General features: G+C 42.8%; 1 protein-coding gene across 1 annotated transcript in view; it reads left to right on the top strand.

The window, feature by feature from the left end:
* The first annotated feature begins 2,604 nt into the window (after nt 1-2,604).
* Nucleotides 2,605-26,444, top strand: part of LOC124620640 (estradiol 17-beta-dehydrogenase 2-like) — a 186,876-nt gene continuing 163,036 nt past the window's right edge. The window contains exon 1 of the mRNA XM_047147083.1: nt 2,605-2,718. The gene's annotated coding sequence lies outside the window, so the exon portion shown is untranslated. The remainder of the gene's footprint in view (nt 2,719-26,444) is intronic.

Genomic DNA, 26,444 nt, shown 5'->3' with positions numbered 1-26,444 from the left:
GCAATATTCCCTAATCCATGGAGTGCAGAAGAAGAAGAAGTTTTATCTACGTATAACAATGATGACTAATACAGTCAGTTACTTCTCTGTTACGAGAAGTGGAAGTCAGCTGTACCGAACATTGATGAGACGACCTGGGACGGGTCTACCATAATGTGTCGTCAGTCATCACCAGAAAATCAACAAGCAACAGAAGGATGGAGTCGAAGGCTTTGACAACTCTGCTCAAACTTTGTTTGTTAAAGTAGGTTTCGGGAACGAGACACTATTCAAAATCATCAATAATGTACGTGAAACTGCTATTTGTTGCAATTAATTAGCTTCTTTATTTCACTTTATGAATTACTCACACGTTAGTTCTGTGTTGACGTTTTCATCCTCTTTAGGTTTGACGATTGTTCATAGCAAGCAGGAGGTATTCACTTACGCAATACTGCATGTACAGTTCGTGTTTTTCTGACAGTTTTCCTTCTTTCCTTACCATAATGTTTCAAAATGTCTCTTACAAGACGAAGCTGGAATGAAATGCATTAATAATTCGTTATTCAAAGCATAGAAGTGGCTGACCTGTAATCACACTATTTACGTTCCTTTTGATTGAACCAATATGCTAAATATTTTATCCGTTCTTCAGGTTTTCTTTCTCTTTTATGGACGTTTGACCGTCGTCATGCAACAACTTGGTAGCACCACTCCGCACAGCGTTGATAATTTCGGAGTATACATTAGAACCAAATAATAAACACATAACCATACTGAATGAGAGACCAACACATAATAATGTCGTCAAATAGTGATCGTATAAACTAGCTAAAAGTCCTCTACACAGGGTGTCCCTGGGGAATGGTCGGTATTCTGTTAGTATGACAGAAAAGATCATTCTAAGCAAAATAGTCTAGTAAACATGTGCTCTACAATGCTTACCTTAATAGCTATGAGCACTTGTTCAGTAGAACGTATGTGTTTCGCAGTAGCCGAGATGAACAAGTGCTCATAGCTCTTTAGGCATGCATTAAGGAGCACGTTTACTAGACTATTTTGCTTAGAATGATCTTTTCTATCATACTGACAGAATACTGACCATTCCCCCAGCGAAACCCTGTATACGCCCCAGAACAAACATCTTTAAAAGATTAGACGTCGTGTAAAATACGAGGATTGGAACTTTAATAGCGGAACTATTTATTTACAGCTCGTACAAAATAGATACGTGCTTCAAAGTTTTCCTGACCATCAAAGTAGTCACCAGCATTGTGTATAGCCCGTTGTCAGCGATGTGGAAGTCGTAGGATACTCTTAGCAGTGCCAGTTGTGTTGATAGTTCGAGTGGCGCGATCTATTACCCGACGAATTTGTAGCAGCTCTGAAGCGAATGCCGTGAACTGTTTCCTTCAGTTTATAAATCGAGTTGAACTCACTAGGGTGTAAGTCAAGGGAGTGCAGTACGTGGTATAGCACTTAGCAGCCCCATCAGTCAAACAAATCAGTAACAGCTTGCTCTGTACGTGCTTGAGCATTGTCCTGCAAAATGATGACCAGGTCCTGCAGAAAGTGTCATCACTTCTGTCTCTAAGCTGGTCGTAGGGTTTGTTCCAAAAATGAACAGCATAGAGACAGAAGTGATAACACTTTGTGCAGGAATCGTTTGTTGAAGATGTCTTCAGTCCTACCCGTAACCGTAACAGGTAGGTTTGAAGTTTACTTTCGTTCAGTCACAGACGGACAATCAAGTTACATTAGGAATGATAACCAAATGTGAATTTTTTTAAATTTTGCTTACCATAATGCACCTCTTTCATTACCTTTGTTGTGCATTTTCCGGTAGTTCAATTTATTATTAAGCTCAGATTATCTAGATAAGGAAGTCCGTCGTTTAACATTACGTATCAGGTTAAAGCTTGTTTGGCTGAACTACCCACTGTTCCATTACGAAATAGTCTACTATGCCATGGAATCTAGCAGAACTAACTTATATTCTTGAGTATTCGTAGTAACTTCTATATTACGTTAGTAATTTTGAGAATTCTTTTTTTTTTTGGTTGGTACTCTGAATTCTCTTCAACACGCTTAGAAAATCGGTTCTTACTACAATGATTTTCCGTATCCGAAAGGTATAACATTTTACTGCTACCTAATCGCAGTATAATTTGCGCAGTTTATTGTTTATACCTCGTTAGACAGATAAAACAGAACCTGAAGATTTCCCGCGGGGTTTTTTAGAGCCTACTTCTCCGCCAACTGCGAACTTCACCCCATCCGTATAAAACATCGTCGACCCTGGGAGGACGGTAGTAAACAACACGTTGATTTAAAAGGTTAATTTCAGGGCATCTTTGTTGTGGTTGCAACACCAGTAGCTTTTCATCTCGTCTAGTAGCCATTCATTTTCCGGAAAGTGTTGAGGACCGTATTACAGTTGTTATGAAAACATGCTTGCTGCCATGTCCAGCAGGTGAGAAGTGGGAACTAAACTCTAGCCGCATGACTTTACACAAACCGGTTGCACGCGTTGTGGAGGAGATGCTTGGGCAATCCACGCAGAGCTATGTGTGAGACCTAAACCCTTGCCGCTTGCCAACACAAACCGGTTGCACGCGTTGTGGATGAGACAGCTGGGCAGTGCAGCCTCGGACTTCGGCCGGCTAACACCAGGACACAATACAGGAACGCAGTGGCCGGGAATCCGCTGTGTCCCGAAGTCTTCTCAGCTAAGCGAAGGTAAGTCAAACGCTTATTTCGATACAGCATATCCCTTAACTTTGCAGTCAAGTCATTAGGGATTTATGAACTTGCCACCCAGCGAGGTGGAACAGTGGGGAATCATGATCACAAAGGTAAACATGCCCCCCCCCCCCCCCGGTCTGATCCTACGTTTTACATGGTTCAGACAGGGATTTTAAGATGTGGCAAATACGATTATGATTTGTTAAAGAGGAACGCAAATGGTTTCCTCTCTCTTGACGACGAGACGCTAAGCTCTAACGTAACTTCCTTTCCTTTAGTGAGTTGTGGGAGTGAACTGAGTGTATTACAGGTCGCCTGTAGCCTTGACTGCAAGAGTTGAGTCACCAAAGTGAAAATTATGCAATAGTACACATAACTTAACAGTTTGATTTGTGATGACGACAGCGCTGTGTGTATCGTGCTTAGAACTGAGAAATGTACTTGTAATTATGCCGCTACCCCGTGGGGTAGTGACTAGAAACTTTAGTAGATAATACTGTTACACACAGAAAAGGAATACATGTGGATAGAAAACAAGACCAGTATATACTGTCAAACGCTTTCTCCAGTTCGATAAGTCCTATGAACTTGTCACGATTTTTCTTTAGTCTTGCTTGCAGTATCAACCGCAGCGTAAGAATTGCCCCTCTGGTGCCATTACCTTTCCTAAAGCCAAACTGATCTCATCTAACAAATCCTCAATTTTCTTTTCCATTCCTCTGCATATTATTCTTGTCGGCAACTTTGATGATTCAGTGTTAAGCTAATTGTGCGGCCATCCTCGAAATTGTTCGTTCTTGCAATCTTCGGAATTGTGTGGATGATATTTTTCTAAAAGTCCAGTTAGTCCAGTCAAATTACAGATATACCTTGCAAAAGGTGGGGTAGAAGAGTTTTTTTTTTTCAACTCGTTCATATGGTAGCAAAGATTAGAAAACGGAGTTTTGCCAACAAAATTTCGCTTGGGAAAACTTTCTGCCGTCAAAAAACTTGGAATATTTCGGCCCTTTTTCAGTTTTTCCAAAATATGTTTCATTTGCTCCTATCGCTTTAACGTCTATTTTCTTTTTTAAAGAGCACAAAATTATCTACAAATTTGATTCTTGTCATTTTTTTCTACTCCCAATATCCAAGGCGCTACAGCGCCTAAAAAAATACCAATTTTTCGAATCTTGAGCATAGTGGCACGATACCTTATTTTTGAACACTATTTTTCTGTTTCTGTTTGTGCAGTCATTATACATCATGTTATATGTTGGAATTTACCACCTCACTTTCAGGTATTCAATTTCTCTGTATGCAACATGAGGATTTCTGGGCACCCAACTATTGTGATTCTTACATCACTACCTCAAGTTCGCTATGGGGCACCTCTGCCCTGGTATTTGTAAAACTATAAATATAAAAATACATCAGTAAGAGACTTAGGCGCACGCGCACGCGCACACAAAATAAATTCTCAGGAAACTGAACTATTATTAGCTGCAATAGGCAACCTAATTAGGTAGGTAATTATTCTTGTGCATAAAAGCCACACAGTTGACATTAAAAATAAGTAGCTTTATTACAATTAAAATGCATTGTCAGTTACTAAAAAATGTTGACAGTTCTGTGTGTGCAATACTTGTAATATCGCACTTTAGCGCACTTGAGACAGATATGAGCGTCACTTCCAACGTTTTGATGGGCTAGGTTCCTCAGTGTCACCAGAAGTACCTTGAGTTACGGACTCAGGGTCTGTACATAGAGTTGATCCCAGATTGACCTCTTCTTTAAACAGCGAATCAGCCTCAGCAAGTACGTTGATTTCATCAGCGGTTTCCTCAACATCCTCCATAACATCTTCACTGTCTTCATATAAAAATTTTTGGCACGTTTTCACAGTTGACCCCAATACATTTCTTACAAATTGAAGAACATTTCAAACCCGCTTTTCTGCAGGAGCACGCTCCGCCACAGTTCAGCTTGCATGAGCATGAAACAATGTGAAGAAGTGCTTCAGGTGCTGGATCTTGGCTCATTATAACGGTTATTGGACCGTGGTCACTGTGAGTCCAGCCCCATTTCTCTCAGGAGGTTTCCAGTTTCCCATCCAGCTTTGGACTTGTTGGTAAGTTCGCAACGAATGATGTGAAGCATCTTGTGTAGGTGGCAACCGTGCAAGATTCAGTTTGCTTTTTGCGGCAGACTTGGCGAATAGCTGGTACTGCAAATGGTCTAGTGCGTGGGAACTGCTGACACCTCCACTATACAATGCGATAGTAACCTGTTATCCTGCTGTTATTATTTCTACACGGGTAGCATGTGGCTTATTGAACGTGCAAAGGGCTGAGGTTAGGTGTTCATTTTTCGCAACAATATTGCAGCACTTAATTTTTCCTTGACCAAAAAAACGGATGTTGTATCACATCCGCTAAAGGTGTAAGTGAACAGAATATATTCACTGTCAAACTTGTAAGCTGCAGTGGAAAACCACTTGTCTTCTGCATTTCTTCTTCCTGGCTTTAAGAAACATAAGTTTTCAATGCCTTGCCCCAAACCGGTCATGAGTACAAGCAGGTCAACATCTTCTCCTACAATGACAACACTTCCAAAATCTTTGGTTCTTGAAATGGCAGATGTTACAATCATAACATCAGCATCTTCTTGTGCCTGGAGCAATTCAGTGCTACACTCCAGAAATTCCTTTTTAAGAAGTGTGATCAAACGCATCTTGTTTCGTTCATTGTACAAGAACTTGTCCTGAGGGACTTGGTTCACCATCTCTGATTCAACCACAACGTCAACCGAAGAATGTTTTTTGGACCTACGAATCCTCTCAGCACTCTTTGTGCTACATTAGTCTCCCTCACATAGATACCCATCAAATACAATAGCAAATTGAGATCCAAAATGACATTGCAGATAAGAGACATAGCTTTGGGCTATTGACTTGAAGCAAACATTTCGAGTCCAGGTCACTTTGTGGATAAGGTACCCTCCATCAATGACAAAAAATTTACTCGGTCCACCTGACTTCACATCTTCCACTGGAACGAAGGCCAAAGAATAAATACGCTTTTGTCCGCTAAAGAATAATTCCTACATACTTTTTCTTAAAACTGATCATTAACGTCAGTCAACTGTAGAAAATGTACGGCACCTGCATGCAATCTTATTACATATTGTAACACAAATAAACTTCACGCAATCCGACGTGAATGTGTTCGTAGTTACTGAATATGATGCTGTTTGTCCTGGCCCTGCAGCAGAGAGATGGTAAATTCCGATGAATATCATGATGAGTAATATGTTTATACTACATAAATAGAAACTGAAATAACAGTGTTAAAAAATTAGGTTATTTGCCACTTTGCTCGAAATTTGAAAAAATGCTATTTTTTGACGTCCTGTAGCGCCTTAGATACTGGGAGTAGAAAAAAATGGTAAGAATCAAATTTGTAGAGAATTTTGTGCTCTTAAAAAAAGAAAATAGACGTCAAAACGATAGGAGCAAATGAAACTGAGATATTTTGAAAAAACTGAAAAGTTCGAAATTTTCGAAGTTTTTTGACTGCAGAAAGTTTTCCCAAGAGAAATTTTGTTGGCAAAACTTCGTTTTCTAACCTTTCCAACAATATGAACGAGTTAAAAAATAAAATCTTCTACCCCACCTTTTGCAAGGTACAGGCTTTTTTTCGACAGTTTCACTGGACTACAATTTCCCCTCCCCCTCGTAGAGGGCTTCAGTGTACTCTTTGCACCGATTCACACTCTCCTCTGCATTTAAAAGCGTATTTCCCGTTGCACTCTTAATGTTACCGACTTTGTTTTTAATATCGCTGCAGAATGTTTTGAGTTTCTTATATGCTGAGTTAGTCCTTCCGACAATCTTTTGTTTTTCGATTTCTTCACTTTTTCATGCAGCCGCTTCGCCTTAGCTTCCCTGTACTTCGTATTTATTTTATTCCTGTCTCCTCGTATTTCTGTATGCCTGGATTTCCATGAACTTTTCTTTTACTTCATTCTTTCGTTGATCAACTCAAGTATATCTCTCATTAGCCATGGTTTCTTCCAAGTTACATTCCTTGTACCTACTTTTTTTCTTTCCAACATCTTTGATTGCCCTTTTTAGAGATGTCCAATCTTCTTCAACCGAACTACGTACCGAGCTACTCCTTATTGAAATATCTATATCCTCAGAGGACTTCAAGAGTCTCTCTTCATTCCTTAGTACTTCCATATCCCACTTCTTTGCACATTTATGCTTCCCCACTAGTGTCAAACTTCAACCTACTGTTCATCAATACTAAACTGTGATCTAAGTCTATATCTGCTCTTGGGTATTCTCTACAGCCACTATTCAATTCCGCTATCTCTGCCTGACCATGATGTAATTTAACCCGAATCTTGCTCTATCTCCCAGCCGTTTCCAAGTATACCTCCTCCTCTTGTGAATCATGAACAGAGTATTCACTATTACTAAGTGAAATTTATTTCAGAACTCAATGAATCTTTCTCCTCTCTCGATATTACTACCAAGATCAGAGTCATCTGTAACTCTCTCTTCTACTCCTGCCCCTACAATCGCATTTCAAGCTCCCAGGACTATTAGATTTTTGTCTCCTTTTACGTACTGAATTACCCATTCAGTATACTTATATACTCTCTCTATTTCTTCACCTTCCGCTTGCGACGTAGGTACGTATACATGTACTATTGTTCACGCTGTTGCTTTGCTGTCGATTCTGATGAGAACAATCCTATCACTGAACTGTTCACAATAACTCACTGTCTGCACTACATTCGTATTCATAACGAAACCTACTCCCGTTATATAATTTTCTGCTGCTGTTGCTTTTACCCGGTACACGTCTGACCAGAAATCACTGTCTACTTTCCGTTTCACTAACCGCGCTATATCCAGACTGAGTTTTAGCATTTACTTTTCAGATTTTCTAGGTTTCCTGCCAGATTCAAACTTTTGATATTCCACGGTCCGACTCATAGATAGGAGTCCCCTCCCGGAGATCCCAAGATCCAAAGTGGCGACCTGTCAGGAATCTTTTACCAATGGAGAGATCATCATAACACCTTTTAATTTAGAGACCACATGTCCTACGAAATATTCTACTATGCCATGGAATCCGTCAGAACTAACTTATGTTCTTGAGTATTCGCAGTAACTTCTACATTACGTCAGTACTTTCGAGATTTTTTTTTTTTTTTTTTTTTTTTTTTTGGCAGTTGGTACTCTGGATGGTCTTAAACATGCTTGGATTATCGGTTAATACTACAACGATTATCCGTATCCGAAAGGTATAACATTTTACTGCTACCTAATCGCAGTATAATCTGCAGAGTTTATTGTTTATACATCGTTAGAGAGATAAAATAGAACCTGAAGATGTCCTGCGGGGTTTTCTATAGCCTACTTTTCCGTCAACTGCGATCTTTACTCTACCCGCATAAAACATCGTCGACGCTTGGAGGACGGTAGTAAACAAAAAGTTGATTTAAAAGGTTAATTTCAGGGCATCTTTGTTGTGGTTGATATTATGGAACACCAGTAGTTTGTCATCTCGTCTAGTAGTCATTCATTTTCCGGAAAGTGCTGAGGACTATATTGCAGCTGTTATCAAAACACGCTTGCTGTCATGTCCAGCCACATTACGTGTGTTTAACGCAGTGGTTTCCATTGCTTTCTGCACCCTTATGTCGTTGATCATTGCTGATTCTTCCGCCTTTGTAGGAACAGTTTCCCACCCCACGTGTAAGAGGGTGCTCTGAAACTCTACTCCCTCCTCCGACCTCCTTGACATGGTCATTGGCAGAATGAGGTTTTCGTCTGCCGCCACTGCTGAAGATTTTTACTGAAAATTTAAGCACTGGTGAGATTCGAATCCAGGACCCAAACCGCTTTTGTAATTATACTTAGATACCACACGTAGACCACGGGATATAATGTGATGGCGTCTCCTATAAAGTTGTATCGCAGTGTGTAATACTTGCTTTACGCTTTTACTTGCACCATACACACTAAAGCTATATATGAGAGCCTGTAGCAAGGCTACGAAGTGAGTATGGAATGTCCCACATCAACATTATTAATTCGTGAATGAAAAGGCACTAAGCGTTAAAACCTAGACAGTAATTTATATTGAATCAAATGCAGGATAACTCACATTGCAATAAGTAATGTCAAACAACGTGCAAGATCTTATTTAATAAAATAATTATAAGTAATTCCAGCCTAGAGAGACACTAAAAATTGCGATGTTAAAATACACGTCTGCGAACGGAGTTAAATCGATAGTACACTGCCTGGTATATTTGTTAGAGTGCCTAGCACTTTCACAATACGCACGTTAGGTGACACTCAAATCCAGTGTACTCCATCACAAAACACACTGAACACACTTAAATACTGACGATTACTTAGCTTAACTATTTTATCGCTCTTAACTGAGCTTTCATATGGGATACTAAACACTTACAGAATCGAATACTTGTCCTGTTGTACGCGAGACACAGAACCTAAGCAAGAAAGATACATTCCTGCCTCACCAGCGGTACATCTAGAAGCAGACTGATATTCTCAGCATTTCGGAAGGTGTCACGTCCACCGACCTGTAACAGCTCAGCTTAAAAGTTCAGCCAGTCGGCGTTTATGAGAATGCCCACCACAAGACAAGCAGCCTCTTCTCATTATGCGCTGTTCGGTTCATTTTTATTTTCCTTCGTAAGAATATAAACGATTCGCTATCTACTGAGACAGACTTTGGCCGGTTCATTTCATTAACAGGTCGCTCACCAAGTGCATTATTTATATGAACGTAAATGGTAGTTTCGTACTAAGTTTTCTTACCTCGTCGTTCTCTGTTAGTGCAAAACTTGGTAGTCCCACGCTAAAAGATGGATGGAGCTCAGGATTTGCTGCCCTGGAACTGAGAAAGCGTCTGATCTTCCCCGCAGTTCACCACTATGATCTGGCCGCCGCCGTCCAACGTCAAAAGAAATCGCAGCTGACGGCCTCGGACGAAATGTTAGTTACGTGTATTTACTTTAGCTTACGGTCTCGCGGTCTGTGTTCTCGGTTACGGCCTTTGGCCAGTTGACAAAATATGGGAGTCGCATGCAACATTAAACGCTAAGGTAAAACCCGCGCGGCAACGGCCTTGCCGCAGTGGTAACACCGGTTCCCGTCATATCACCAAACTTAAGCGCTGTCGCTCTCGGCTAGCACTTGGATGGGTGACCATCCGGTCTGCCGAGCGCTGTTGGCAAGCGGGGTGCACTCAGCCCTTGTGAAGCAAACTGAGGAGCTACTTGATTGAGAAGTAGCGGCTCCGGTCTCGGAAACTGAGATACGGCCGGGAGAGCGGCGTGCAGAGCACATGCCCCACCATATCCGCATCCAGTGACGCCTGTGGTCTGATGATGACACGGCGGCCGGTCGGTACATTTGGACCTTCATGGCCTGTGCGGGAGGGGTCCTTTATTTTTTTTTTTTTTTTTTTCAATCCGCGCCTCTGTGGATAAATGGCTCTGAGCATTATGGGACTTAACATCTGAGGTCATCAGTCTCCTAGAACTCAGAAGTACTTAGAGCTAACTAACCTAAGGACATCACACACATCAATGCCCGTAGCAGTCGCGCGGTTCCGGACTGAAGCGCCTAGAACCGCTCTGTTCCAGCGGCCGGCCTCTGTGGACACTAATAGCACTACAGCAGGCTCCTCTTACGTATTATAGCTAGTTGAGACAAGGTGTTGAGATATTTATGCCACTCATTTCATAGGGTCATGTGTCTGCGATTATGAAAACGTGCAGCATAGATTACACCGCGTGAACATAAAACTCACCGACAAACTTCTGAGGTTATTCAGGGATATTTAATGAGTATTTTGGTGTAAAGCAGCTGCGGTCTTCAGTCGCTCGTTACAGAGTAGTAGTAGTAGTAGTAGTAGTAGTAGTAGTAGTTGCTTATTTTAAGTCGAACAATACGAAATACTTAACTTTGAAACAACACATTTCCACAGTAATCTCACGTAGGGCTACATTAATTTGTTATTAACACTGAGTACTGTAGAGAGACGATGCTGTCGCCTTCGGCGATGACTGCTGACTGGGCTTAGCGGCTCTCCGCTCTGGCATAAACAAGCACCAAAAGGTGTTCCGTGGAAACTCTTGGGGGGCAGGTCTACGCCAATGTCTCTCATTCGTCGTTGCGTCTAGCAGCGGCTGTGCTTACTTGTGCTTCCGTCACTAGGTCCCAACTTGTCGCAGGACTCTGTCTTCGGATGGAGCCACAACAACGAAAATAACATAATTTATTTTTGTATCGCGTTTACATGCAGGCCCAGTTGCATTTTCTTTGATTTCTTATCCTCATTTATCCTCCAATACGGAAATGAAAATGTCTACAGTACAGTGACGCTATCGGCGATGTATGCTGTGTCTCATGTTTGGAACAAACTTGTTCCTGTCACAGTGCTTTATGTTGATAAGAGTAATAGCCATTTTACTCTTCGGTCTCAAGCCTGCACTAAGGGTAGTTTTGTTGATGACGAGGTGGTCGATACGCACGTGAATACAATGGCAGAATAGCGCAACGGCACTATGCTCAGCTGTTCTCGCACAGACACTGTACTTTTGCATCTGTCAGTTGTTGCACAATTCTGTATTTCGTTTCGTACGTTTTGGTGATCGTATGTTACAGGTTTTTCACCGATGTGAAGGTGTTTGCACAGGAACAAAATTCTTTGGGTAACCGATCGCATACGCTGTAGTTACACTGTAAGCAGGCTCGGGAGACGACGTCTCCATCATACCAAAACACTCACAAGGAACTCCTCGAATGCGAGGTTGCAAGTTCAGTCTGTGGTAAGGCTCGTTTGAAAGTGTTGTTTTAATAATTATGACAGGAACAACATTAGCTGGTAATGACTCGCCCTGTGCATCAGCACAGAAAACGAGCGTCCGGGAGGCGCAGAGATCAACCTTCTATGGGGTCTATGTATTACACTTCACAAAATGGACATCGTCGACATTCAAGAAATGTTCAAAACAAACCATTAACTTACACCATGAAAACCGAATGAAAAGTGGCGCGCCACAGTGATCGCAGAAGTCCACACCATCAAGATAGAAGGCGAACTCCTGAGGAATTACAAACTGTGCAGGGCGTTCCACTCTGAAAGAATGCGTACAGCTCAGGCTCGTGTAATGGGTTGATAACTGGTGGAATGTGATGGCATGCAACCGGATGCGAAACAGTCTGTCGGGGAGCTTATCGTGAAACTGGCTATCTTTTAAGACGTAGCTGCAGATAGTGCAATAACATGTCTTATAGGCACGGGGAAAACACACATCCAGAGCCAGAATTTATCCAGTGATTCCAGGTAGTGTGAACTGTAATGTCACACACTTTTCAAAAAAATGTTCAAATGTGTGTGAATTGCTAAGGGACCAAACAGATAAGGTCATCGGTCCCTAGTCTTACACACTACTTAAACTAACTTACACTAACTTACGCTAAGGACAACACAACACCCATGCCCAAGGGAGGACTCGCACACATTTTAGGAGGGATAATTTGCTCTAAAGGAGTATGATTTTTATACGCAGCTAGAAATCAAGCAAAAGCAAGTTATTTTCACCAGCTATTGGCCAGAAGCACTGCTCATATCACAGTTGTAGTTATCTTACGCCCAATTTCCTACTCTTGCTTGCTGTGGCGTAAATATACCATACTGTCCTTGCTAGATCATTCACACGAGAAGAACTGTAGCGAGCAGACCCCTCCAACTTCTCGCACAACAATAAATAACTTTCCAGTCAATTTACTATCCAGATTAACAGTCGATATAATTGTATACGAATGCGTTAAGGAACCGATGTTAGCTCACGTCTAATTTTGAGGGCCCCCTCCATACGCATGTCCAATGCAAATCCCAATTGGTCGGGGTTGAAAACAAATTCCTTACTAAACGATGGGGTGAGTTTGTTTATTTCATCTACAAATTTTCAGGCCGATTCCACAGTTTGCTGAACATCGTCAAGTTGACTGTTTGTTTGAAATTTCGTTATTTTACGTCTTCCAATTCTGTAACAGCGTTTGAAGTTATGCAGTAATCTACGCCACGCGCAGTTGGATGTGAATAACGTAACAGGTCATTATGACGTACATTCTGTAAATTGCATCGAGTATCCTTGAAACGCGCACACGTCGGTTTTTTGTAAAAAGTGCACCTTGTTCTTCTTTGAATATCTTATGTTTTTCTTATACACGACACGGTCATGCTGCTGCGGACTTACCTGTTCACTTTTTTTTCATGTACGTAATTAAGTTTAGTACCTGTTCCTTGGACGATGATTGTCCTTTACTACGTTTCATTGGAGACGGGATTTGTGGCTCTCTGTTGATGGACTAAATGGCACGACACCTGTTTCAGTATCACTTTCACGTGTTACACACGTGTAGTCATCATTGCACTCATGTATATTGTCCGCACTGTCGAGCGTATATGACAGCACCTATTCCACTGACATGTTGAAGAAACACTAATATTTCAGCTGCGACTCTGCGAAATTCCTTAGGTTCCTTTATGACGAAATTTCAACTTCGGCAACTGTTGTCGTAGATGTAACGCAATGTTTGCTTTGTTTATCCTTGCCATTGCTCTGCTTTGTATCAACTCCACTCGTACTGTGGGTCTGCTGAGAGTTGCTCGTCGACTAAGCAGTTCAGCTACCCTCCGTAGCCTCATGCTGTGCGCGTCATTGGATACCTCCAGTGCCGTCTACCGTTACCATTAACAGCCAGTTTTGTGGGCAGGGTAGACAATACGCGGAGCGTCGAATGCCGTAAACGTCATTGGTCTTTTGCGACCCCGCACTCAAGGGATTCCTTGTCACAAAATAGCGCTCCAGAATTTGATAGATGAAGTTACGATTGATCCTCTATAGCATTTATTCCTATAACTCCTATGGAACCACCTTTCAGTATGTGTACTTCTCGATCTCTTAGATGAAGTTTCTGAATTTCTTAATGTGGACAGTCTGCCGCCAAAAGTTTAAAATCCGTGGATTTCCTGAAATGGGGTTGTGTTGTTGTGGTCTTCAGTCCGAAGACTGGTTTGATGCAGCTCTCCATGTTAGTCTCTCCTGCGCGACCCTCTTCATCTCCGACTAACTACTGTAACTTACATCCTTCTGAATCTGCTTAGTGTACTCATCTCTATGATTTTTATCCTCTACACTTCCCTCCAATACTAAACTCGTGATCCCTTGATGTCTCGGAATGTGTCCTGTCTACCAATCCCTACTTCTAGGCAGGTTGTGCCACAAATTTATTTTTTTCCCAGTTCTATTCAGTACCTTCTCATTAATTACATGATGTACCCATCCGATCTTCAGCATTCTTCTGTAGTACCACATTTCAAAAGCTTCCATGCTCTTCTTGTCTGAACTGTTTTCGATGTATCACTTCCACACATGCCTACACTCAAGACCAAGACTTTCAAAAAGACTTCCTACGACTAAAATCTATATTCGATGTTAACAAATTTCTTTTCTTCAGAAACACTTTTCTTGGCATTGCCAGTCTACATTTTAGATCCTCTCTACTTCGGCCACCATCAGTTATTATACTGCCCAATTGGAAAAACTCATCAACTGCTTTAAGTGTTTTGCGGTGAACACATAGTGTGTTGTGGGGCGATCACTCTGTTGTATGAATAATTCAAAAGCAAAGATCGCTTTAACATTGTTTACTAGGTGACCGGTTTATACACACTAAAGGTGCCATCATCGGATCTGGATGTAGCTTAACATGCGTAAATCATTTGGATATAACGATACATGAGGAAGACCAGCTAATATAACATGATTGTTGCAGAAATAAAAATTCAGTTTTTATACATCTGATGAAATAGAATGACCATGAGAGCATTTGTTTTTTATTTCTGTGACAATGATTTTATATCAGCTGGTCTGCCGCATGTATCGTTATATCCAAATGATTTATGCATATTAAGCTACATCCAGATCCGATGATGGCACCTTTTAGTGTGTTGAAACCGGCCATCTAGTAAACAGTGTTTAAGCGATCTTTGCTTTTGAATTATTTATTCTTTAAGTGTCTCGTTTCCTAATATAATTCCCTTAACTTCACCTGGTGTAACTCGACCGTATTCCATTATCCTTGTTTTCCTTTTGTTGATGTTCATCTTATATGAATCTGTCAAGACATTGTCCACTCGGTTCAACTGCTCTTCCAACACCTTTGCGCCGACCAGTGTGGCCGTGCGGTTCTAGGCGCTACAGTCTGGAACCGAGCGACCGCTACGGTCGCAAGTTCGAATCCTGCCTCGGGCATGGATGTGTGTGATGTCCTTAGGTTAGTTAGGTTTAAGTAGTTCTAAGTTCTAGGGGACTTATGACCACAGCAGTTGAGTCCCATAGTGCTCAGAGCCATTTGAACCATTTTTATTTCTTCTCCTGGAACTTTTATTTCTTCTCTAAATTTTTCTTTTGTTTCTTTTGCTGCTTATTCAAAGTACAAACTGAATAAATGGGGTGTTTCGAAAGACTGCCAGGCATCGCCGACAGGTAGTGCGTTTACCACCTCATAGTAACTCACTTTCTCCGCCCAACTCGTGTATTGATGTCGATGCAGCCCAGCTAGAAGTCGTCCTGTGGCCGTGGAGGCGACTGAGAAATAGGCCACGGCGCGCTATTGTGACATTAGCATCCGGGGCTGCGAGGCGACAGGTGAGGTGAGCTTCGCCTACTACAAAAACAGGTAAATACCGCAGCCTAACTAGGCTAAGGCACTCTCCGGCGTTCCATGAAACCTCAACTATCGCGGTAAGCGTATAGTTCAGGTTCGTTTGTATATTGTTCATGAATTGAACTACTCATTGGATGGTTGATCACGCTGTCCAAGAACCTGTGCTGTGTTCTGTACTTCGTACTGGCCGGTCGTTCACTACGTGAACTATTCATTAACGACCGCCCGCAAGTGGCTGTTTGTTCCAGTAGTCTGTGTCACCTTCTCTGTATTTGATCTACAACCTTGTTGCTACCCATTTCCTTGCAAAATATAAAACATATGCACCTAAAATCATCAGCCTTGCACAAAGAAGTGGTGGAAGAAATTACCGATTTCTGTCAGGTACAAAGGGAAGTCATGTTGCCAGTTAACGTGCATCTGTCCATATATTAGACGTTGTAGCGGCACCACCGTTTAGGATAGGGAAAGTTAGTTTTGTGCGATATACTGAGCGCAAGTTACAGCCATGTGCGGGCCAGATTGCAGTGAGTTATGTATACCAGCAGTTGCGAAGGATAGGCCACAGGAGCTAGAACTGCCAGAGAAGGCACACACAGCAGTTTTCATGGCGCAAGTCACAGGCAAAAGGAGGCCGCTGGCCAACCTAAGTGTAATACGTATGTGACACAAAGCGGCACGTTAGCAAAACAGAGGCGCACAGCCGAGTATAAATAGGTGTCGTTTTCTAACGAGATTCATTGAAGTGTGACAGTTCTCCTGGATGGTGGGGCGTGTCACACCACGAGTTACACACGGCAGCAGATGGGGCTCCAGCATTCCAGTCCACGGCAGGTCATTGGTTCGATCCTCTGAGGCCGACGCGGGGTCCGAAACCAGCCAGCCAGCGGTGGGCCACTCCAAAATTCACTAACGCAGGCAGTCATCCTGGCATCCAACACACCCCAGAGGTATCCCGAAGCAAGTGCCTCTGATTCTGACGCCAGATCACGGGCGCTTGCCGTCGCCGCGATCTCAGCCACACCGGCGGTAAGAAACACAGCTGGCCGCCTGCAGCTCACACTGATCGGCGCTGAGTCGGCAGGGACGCAGATCGCTGAGTCAGCTCCTGGCATCCTGACGACATTGCAACTCCACTGGTGTACAAGGGCAGCTCAACACAGCCTTGCATTTCACAGGCCGCTGGGGTGCTTCCTCAGCATTGCGGGGCCGTGTGACGCAGACCAAGAGGAACAAGGGCACTGTAGCTAAAAAAAAAAAAATCACTTGGAAAGCTCTCTCCGAGTTTTAATACAGCACCTCCTATCACCCATCCCATACAACGTGAAGCCACACAGTAGTGCCAGAGGAACGAGAGTGAAAAACTTTAATCAGTGGTCAGGGCCCCCACCTCTGACAATGATCGGTGGCACTGACAGGGCAAAGCGATAGTGAGGTATGGGACAATGGAGCGGGAACCCGCTGCGGTTTTAGTATTCTACTTGCGGTAATCTAAATGTTCAGAATTCACCAGTCAAAGAAGCTAATTAATAAAAAACAGAGAAAGTTTAAGACTGCATTTCCGATGAGCTTAGAAGTCGTCCTTTAGGATGTTGTTCAACTCTTGCCTCACATTGGCATCAGTGTCGGTCAAAGCGTTGACCCTCTATGTAAAGTTCTGTACTTTGTCGATTCGTGGTGAGCTTGTGTCTACAAAATCCTGTCCCGTCACACATGATATCTTTTCCCAGAAAAGAATTGTCTACGTTTTGCATTTCAGTGAAGTCACAGCAGGCGTCCACGTGTCGTTTTTTTTTTTTATTTTTTTATTATTTTTTTTTTTTTCGGCAGTCAGGGTGCTCGGTACGAACATTCTGCACATTTTTTTCTGTTCCTACAAACGTTCTAGAGAATATATTTAAAACTTGATTCAGTGACGTTACTTCATTGCGATTTTGACACAAAAACTCTGACACAATACGGCAACACGTTCACAACTTAATACTGCCAGCTGACAACTGACTGATCGAATGCACATTTGTTGATTACAGGTGTTAGTTCGTTCTGCCTCTGTAGTTACTGCACATAGGTCTCTTGTACACTAGTAATAAAATTTTTTGGTACTTTTTCGAAGGGGCCGGCCGCGCTGACAGAGCGGTTCTTGGCTCTTCAGTCGGGAATCGCGCGACTGCTGCGGTCACTGGTTGGAATCCTGCCTCGGGCATGGATGTGTGTGATGTCCTTAGGTTAGTTAGGTTTAAGTAGTTCTAAGTTCCAGGGGACAGATGACCTCAGATGTTAAATCCCATAGCGCTCAGAGCCATTCGAACCACTTGAACCATTTGAACCATTTCTTTCGGCCGCCAGTGTACATCACTCGACATTTTACAGCTCTGTCTTCATCTCGTGTGGCTATTCACAAGGAAACATCACCAACCTGACACTTTATTTTAAGCAAAGAAAAAGCACACTTGAAAGATGTCAGCCCCAGCAATGTATCCCCCACGCGAAAATTTGGGACGTACTTATAATAGTACGCTTTTAAGACTTTCTCAAAGTACAGATTTTAAACTTTCGTGCGCGCCAATTATTTGTGCTCGTCCTCCCCCACTGCAACCGCCTAGCGTCCGGGAGCAATGTAGTATATTGCGCAGTGACAAGCAGTGCGCTGCTATTTGTCGGATGTTCATGGCGAGAGAGGAGGATTTGGGAGGGGGCCACGTCAACCCAGTGTGTTTTGAAATACCGTTGGAGAATACTTCTACGTTAAAAATAGTAATACGAGTACGTAATAAGCCAGCCTCGCAAATATGTATCTCCAATGTTATTTTAACAATATTGTCGTACTGATATTCTGCAGCTATATATACTCCTCTAAATCAAAATGAATAAACCTAAGCGATTGCATAATTATTAAGGAATGAAGTTAATCATTTTATAAATACAAATTAATCATGCAAATCATCCTGCAAATGTACTTCACATTAACAGTGCTAGCTTTAAAATACAAACAAAATAACGCACATCAGCGATATTAATAATCAAACAGCGCTTCGTTGCTTTTTTACTTGCACAGTAATTCGTTTCTTTCATTTACATTCCATTTATGAAGCGCGACATAAAAATGTTCAAATGAAAGAGATCTCCGGCCCTAACTACACATTAGAAGCTGCGCAGTCTGACACAATGAACAAAGCATTATATCAATATCAGGACAGTATTTCTCCAGTCTCTTACTTGGTCCATTGCAGAGTAGTGCCTGCAATGGAGAGGAGCGAATGACAAACAAGCGGTGCTCGCGGAAGTTTAAAAACTGTTTTTCCAGAAGTTCATAGCTGCGTACTATCAGCATTATGTCCAAACTTTTTACGCGGGAACAATTAATGGATATCATATCTTGCAAGCGTGCTTTCTTCTCCTTAAAATATTAGGTCAGATGTCTTTCGGCACATATGTGCTACCCTCTGTGCGCGTCACTATATTTCTACATCCCGCTACATGTCTATACAAATATCTTACAGGTACAAATACTTTAGGATATTTCTATTCCACCTACAAACTATCATATTTGCGCCTCGTTCTGTTGTTAGTTGATCATAACTCGTATTTAACCGGATGGTATATTGCAAAAGAATAATGGCTGGCTGTATGACATCTTCGCAGTAGTGGTTTAATAGTCGTTTTTCTTAACAGATCATTATTTACATAGAAAGATTTGCCACCGTAATTCTGGTCATCAGAATTTACTTATTTTCTCCATTATTTATATTTCTTTTGCGAAAGGAAAAGGGGGGGGGCCGGGAGGGAACTTTACTGTTGGCCTGATTTCAACTTATATACCGAGATATGTATGAAGGAAATATTTGACACCCTTCACTTTTACCGAATCGTGCCACTGTAAACAAAAACAAGACGATATAAGATGAGAACAGCAACAGTAGCCAAACATCTCTGTTTTCTGGTGTCGTCACATGATCTCCTCATGCTGTATGTTGAATTCTGGATTCATCCCCATTTGTGATATTTATATATACAACCTATTATTATGTGTATTGTTGAATGGAATGTGAATGTGGGGTTTTATTATTTTATTTTATTTTATCTTGGTTTCACTGCAAAGCTTTGCGAAGGCACGGATCGTTCTTAGATTTTACTGACACAAAAATGCAGCTTGAGATCCTGTATGACTACTGAAGTTACTTAGATGAATTGGCTATATACATTCACAAAGAAGTATTTCACCATTTTCAATACGTAAGGACCTACGTGTCACTGAATTTCGTCTTAGTGCAGTCTGTTCTATTTCATGTAACATAAATCGTCTGAATAAACCGTGAAGTACTTAGAAAATATCAGTTTCCTATAGATCATAAACGAAAGAAATAATATCGCCGATCTCCAGGGTCGTCTGTGGAAAGAACGGGATAATTTGAAATTGCCACTTAATGGCGGCCAATTGTCGGCGTCCAGCGATGTTCAGCTTGCTGCCGGTGCGGCGTCTGAAATTCTTTTAAAAATGATGGGACAAGCAATCTGGATATGTGGTGCAGGTTACAGGTAAAATTAACAACAGCAATACTTTAGACTTACATTGGAGCTCACTGCTCAAATAATAAAACATGTACACACCTTATTATGTAGATGGCGCACAATGGCGTCCTATCAGAACAAGACAAATCAGGAGAGAATCTAGCGCATTTTGTTTCACGCCAATACCAAAAAGAACAAAGATAATAATAATACTTATGTTACAGATAAGTTTTTCTTTATAATCGCATTCTTCCTTGACTTTCAGCAGAGTTTCTTTTACATATGACAAATATAATTGCTTAATATCGTGGAAAAAATGTATAATAATATATGGTTCTCATAATCTTGGCCATGGGACATCATACATTGCTGCTCTCCAAGTAACAATTCGACGGGAAGATCTTCGGAAACCGAAATGAGCAAAAAAAAAGCAACTTCAGAATATAATACATATATAATGACATTGGGTGCAATAAGCAGTACTGTTGACCCGCCCGTTCCCTAATGTGGATGGCAAAATAATACTGAATAAAAAGGTCTTCGAAGACCAAAGAAATTAATGGGGCGTGCTTATTAATGCACTGGGTACGCAGTAAAGCTGACCCCAAAGCGGTTAGCTCGCTGAGTCAGCTGGCAACGACGGCGACTTGGAAGGAGGCGGAAACTGCTCAAGTACGACCTATAGCCCAGCGGATCCAAACGCGACGATAAGATAAGCACTGGACCATGGTACTGTCATCCAAAAAGAAACAAATACAGCTGTTCGTGTTGTCAGGAGAAATGAGAAGTAGAAAACCAGCTACGAACATTTGTAGTCAATATTTCCTTCCCTCTGGAGCTTCCAACTTTGCACTATTTCAATCAATGGCCCACTAATCAAAATTAACTCTGTCCGAGACTAACAGGTATTTACCACTTTATGAAAATAATATTAACTGAGTAAAACGAGAATACAATAGAAAAACTAATCATCTCTTGCAATCGTCCTGAATGACTTCCGTTATTTAAATTCAACTACAGTTTTTTTTCTGCGACTTTGTTGTCCAATATTAACACTAACAATACAAACACATTTTCCACATTGTAATACCAAAGATGGGGGAGGGGTTACTTTGTGTCCACAATAAATGATTAAGCAAACACAAATTTACTTAATTGCAATTTATTTCGACCGCTACATGTATTTTAAAGCTATAAAGATGTGTAAGAAGTATCGCGAACCTGAAAATATGAATATGATATTTGTTGTGAAAAGTCACATTCCCTACTGAAACGTAAATATTTGGTTCAAGTTTTACTGAAACACTCAAAACAGGTACGGAAACTGATATAACAAACCAAGAATTTTACGAAATTTTAAATTATAAAATACCAAACTAGATTACGAAATTTTCGAAAGGTGGGCACAAAGTTACCGCTCCCGCCCCCCCCCCCCCCCCCCGTCCCCTCCCCAACTTGGTATTCCAAGGATCAAATATGATTACCTCGCAATTGGCATTTGAAAAACTAACTTTCTTCAAACACATTTTTCACAAAAGACTCCTCTCCGTTTCATGAAAACCAAACATAGTATGTACAATACGGTGACCATCCAGTTTAAATCCACTATCTGTAATCTTTCAAATACAGCCTCGTCTTGAGATATGGTCTCTCCAAGAACTAACTTACAAAACGCTGATCTGGCAAAATCATGTTATGTGAATTCAAGATGGAGCGGGAGAAAGGAAAGGAAAGGAAATAATGATATCGACTGCATTGGGACTTCACGTGGAATCAGTAGCGATGAGTGAAAATGTGTGCCGGACGGTACCCGAACCTGAGATGTCCCGCTTACGTTTTTTTATTTATTTATAAGAGAGTTACGAAAAATAGATCTACTTGCCATCTCCGCTTGTGTCCCAACAAAAACGAAAACTGCACCTGCTGAATCTTCACTAACCGCTTTTGTATCGTCTCGTCTCTGTAGAGCTGTAGCATGGGAAGCAAGGAAAAGATGTTGGTTAGTGGCCGGTATCCTCGTTCCATAACACAAACTGCACGCAATTAATAACTGGGTTCTTTATTCATAAATGAAGAGCTACTTAACTTAAGCTTCCATGTTCTGCGGTACAAGCTCTCTTACATAGGCTGGTTTAGCCCCACTGCTGTTGAAGTACAAAAAGTCCGCTATGAACACTGTTATGTTCGCTATGTGCTGGCTGATTCCAAGCTAGAGGCTGTGACTGCGGCTCCGTCTCGGTGACATGCTGGAACTCACACGGCGTACAGACTCGAACTAACTCAAACTATCTATCTGGCCCTCTGGTCCACAGCGGCGATCCTCAACACTGGCATCCGAGAGGGCGTCGGCGGCGCGTTTCCAGCGAGTCTGTCGTTGGCCTCGATCGATCTTCTTGTGACCTCTATGCCACATGGTGTGCTGGCCAGTGTACGCGACAGCACATCACCTCTTTTGCCATTCTGCCTATCTACACACACCAAAAAAGTTTTGCATCACCTCGGATCCGAGAGTTCCAGAACCTGTACAGAAAATTGGAATAGAGATCAACATAAACATCATTTCTGCCCTTTTTATTGCTCATGGAAACAACACATTGCGTGTTGTACCACCATACAGCGAGACCTTCAGAGGTTGTGGCCCAGATTGCAGTAAACACTAGTACCTCTAATATCCAGTAGAACATCCTCTTGCATTGATGGATACCTATATTTGTCACGTCATACTATCACAAGTTCATCAAGGCTCTCTGTTGGTCCAAATTGTCCCTCTTCAATGGCGATTCTGCCTAGATCCCTCAGAGTGGTAGGTGGGTCAGCCCTTTTCAATCTATCCCAGGCATGTTGGATAGGGTTCATGTCTGGAGAACATGGTTGCCAGTCTAGTCGAGCGATGTCGTTATCCTGAAGGAAGTCATTCACAAGATGTGCACGATGGGAGCGCGATTTGTCGTCCATGAAGACGAATGCCTGGCCAATATGATACCGATATGGTTGCACTATCGGTCAGAGGATGGCATTCACTTATCGTACAGCCGTTACGGCGCCCTCCGTGACTACCAGCGGCGTACGTCGGCCCCACATAATGCCACCCCAAAACAAAATGGAACTCCACCTTGCCCCATTCGTATGACAGTGTGTCTAAGGCGTTCAGCCTGACCGAGTTGCCACCTATCACGTCTCCTACGATTGTCTGGTTGAAGGCATATGCGACACTCATCAGTGAGGAGAATGTGATGCCAATACTGAGCGGTCTATTCGGCATGTTGTTGGACCCATCTGTACCGCGCTGCATGGTGTCATGGTTGCAAAGATAGACCTCGCCACGGACATTGGGAGAGAAGCTGCGCATCATGCCGCCTATTGCGCGACGTCCTGTGGCTGCACAAAAAGCATTATTCAACATGGTGGCGTTGCTGTCATGGTTCCTCCGAGCCATAATCCATAGGTAGCGATCATCCACTGCAGTAGTAGCCCTTGGGGGGGGGGGGGCTGAGCGAGGCATGTCATCGACAGTTCCTGTCTCTCTGTATCTCCTCCATGTCCGAATAACATCGCTTTGGTTCACTCAGAGACGCCTGGACACTTACCTTGTTGAGGGCCCTTCCTGGCACAAAGTAACAACGCGGAAATGATCGAACCGTGGTATTGACAGTGTAGGCAAACTACAGACAACACGAGCCATTACCACCTTCCTAGTGGAATGACTGAAACTGATCGGCTGTCGGACCTCCTCCGTCTAATAGGCGCTGCTCCTGCATGGTTGTTTACATCTTTGAGAGGATTTAGTGACATCTCTGAACAGTCAAAGGGACTGTGTCTGTGATACAATATCCACACTCAACGTCTATCTTCAGAAGTTCTGGGAACCTGGGTGATGAAAAACTTTTTTTTTTTATGTGTGTATATTCCAAAACAACTATTATTAAAAGGGAGTGGGAAAGGAAGAAAGTGGGGGAGAGAACATAGAGAGTAGTGATTAAAATGAAAGCAGTTGTGTAGTGGTTTTTTTAGTTTTGTTATTTTAAGGCCGTTTTTGCTTTAATTTTCTTAATTTCCAGTTTTTTTTTATTCATGCACCAGAATTCCACGAGTCGCTCGCACCTTTGGATGTTGGAACATCCAAACTTGTGTTATTGAAATTTTAATGGAGATTCTGTTTGTATTTCGTGCAGAGTATTATGTCGGCAAAATAAGTATTAGCATCTCATGGCTTGAATTTTGCAGCAGGAAGGCGGGTCATAAAAGGTGCTTCATAGAAAACTGGAAAAGAACTGCTTGTATGCGAGGCTGCAAGCAAGTGCACAGTGTCGGTCGTCAAGCTACGTCCAATAACTCAGTTCCAATTTCTCGTTAGGACCAAAAAGGTAGTGAACAGTATGGCCTCATATCCAACTCAAAGCGTTAGTTTTCATTGTGGGGTAATGACATTGTGGGGTAATGAATCACATCTTAGAATAAGAGTCTGGAAAGTGATCTCAGTAGGTGTCTGTCGGGTAAGGAAACGGAAATTATGCTGTGTGACCCTCCAGACGTCAGACAACGGGCCACATGAGAATCGGTGGGCGTCTGTTCGTCCACATCATGGTAAACAAACTTTGGGGTATGTCAACAAGGCAGACGCTGCGCAAACTAAAGTGGTTCACCGGATTGCCACTGATGGTAATAACCAGGCGGAATGGACACTGGTGTCGAGAAAGCCATATGAGCTCAGGAAACTTGTGTTCGATAGGATTGAGAGGTCAACGCATTTGTAATGCTTCGTGTGCATTCTTTATTTGGAGTGTACGTGGAAGTGGTAAGGAGTGGAGCATGTAACTTAATTCCGAAAAGAGCCGGCCGCGGTGGTCTCGCGGTTCTAGGCGCGCAGTCCGGAACCGTGCGACTGCTACGGTCGCAGGTTCGAATCCTGCCTCGGGCATGGATGTGTGTGATGTCCTTAGGTTAGTTAGGTTTAAGTAGTTCTAGGGGACTGATGACCACAGCAGTTGAGTCCCATAGTGCTCAGAGCCAATTCCGGAAAGAAATGCCGAGCCGGCCGCAGTGGCCGAGCGGTTCAGGGCTCTTCAGTCTGGAATCCTGCCTCGGGCATAGATGTGTGTGATATCCTAAGAACTACTTAAACCTAAGTTCGAAATTCTAGGGGACTGATGACCTCCCATAGTGCTCACAGCCATTTGAACCATTTGAACCACTTTGAAGAAATGCCGAAAGTGATCAAAGGGGGATGGAATGTCTGATAACATGACTGGGGCTGACGTGGAGACTGGCACACATTCATGTAAAAGCTGTGCGTTGAAGCTCGTCGGGCAACAGCGCCAGACTTTCAGTAGGGAGCTAAAAAGTGCCACAACACTGTCTGGCACGTGGTATAAGCCCACCCCACCACGCTCCCGTGCTTTGATGTGCATCGCCATGGCCGAGACGTTCATAGAGCTCTGGAGGGTTGATGGTCTCGTCGCCATCAGAGGAGATATTGCCGTACCGTTGTTCCCGAGAGGGAGTGCCGTTGGGAGAATAGGCGCTTCCTGAAGTGACACATCCAGGCTGCACACAGCTGAGGTGTAGCTATCTGGTAAAGAAGTGACCATCACTTTGGGAGCTGCATCACTGGCCGGGATCTGTAGCAAACGACGATGGGGACAATCGAACCTAACATGGCCCTTTTTTCCATATCGTGCATACGTCCACAGCTGGCCATCATACATAATGATGGCTCGTACACGACCTATCGGCAGACAGGATGGTATGTGTTTGGAAAATTTTATCTTGGTGTGTTGGACACCATTTAACACGTGATATGTTGTGAACGTCTGCCGTTTTCCGTGATGTTGCCCACAATATTGCTGTAGTGTCGGAAGGCTTCGACGACCATGTCTTGTGGAACCTCGAAAGGGAGCTGAAAGAGATGAATTGTTCGAAGACCAAAACCTGCGTGGTCTACCGTCGCCTCTCCGATGTGCCCGTCAGAATGCTTAAAACTTAGTCCGTGTAGTCGAACTACTCAGCACGTTTCCTATATCGTTAGTGTAATATAGACGATACTGCCAGTGAAGAGGTGAATACTTTTCACTTCTTGTGGGTCCATAAGTAGCTCTTCGCGAATGACTTGTTCGATTTCATAAGCGCGTGGTCGTGCATGTTCGGCTTGGAGTGTTGCTTTAGGTGTCGTTCGGGGGTGAGAGTGCGCCACGAGGTACAGTAATGGTGGACGGTAGACAACAAAAATAGCGCGATGCCGAAGTAAACAACTCCATCAGTGGGGCGTTGGCCAGCAACGACCACGGTCAAAAGCCGACTGCGCGGACTGTCTTGGCATGTTCCGCGGCTTTTCCAATACCCACCTAGCTCCACCTATCTGCAGTCTCTTTCCACGTCCTCCATGCTCGCTAATTTTAGATCCCCGCTGGAGGTCGAACGTAAATCTGCATTTGCACAG

Source organism: Schistocerca americana, chromosome 1 (assembly GCF_021461395.2).
Source record: "Schistocerca americana isolate TAMUIC-IGC-003095 chromosome 1, iqSchAmer2.1, whole genome shotgun sequence".
In the NCBI taxonomy this organism is placed as follows: domain Eukaryota; kingdom Metazoa; phylum Arthropoda; class Insecta; order Orthoptera; family Acrididae; genus Schistocerca; species Schistocerca americana.
Note: the sequence above shows the minus strand (reverse complement) of the source record. Positions and strands in the feature narration are given on the sequence as shown.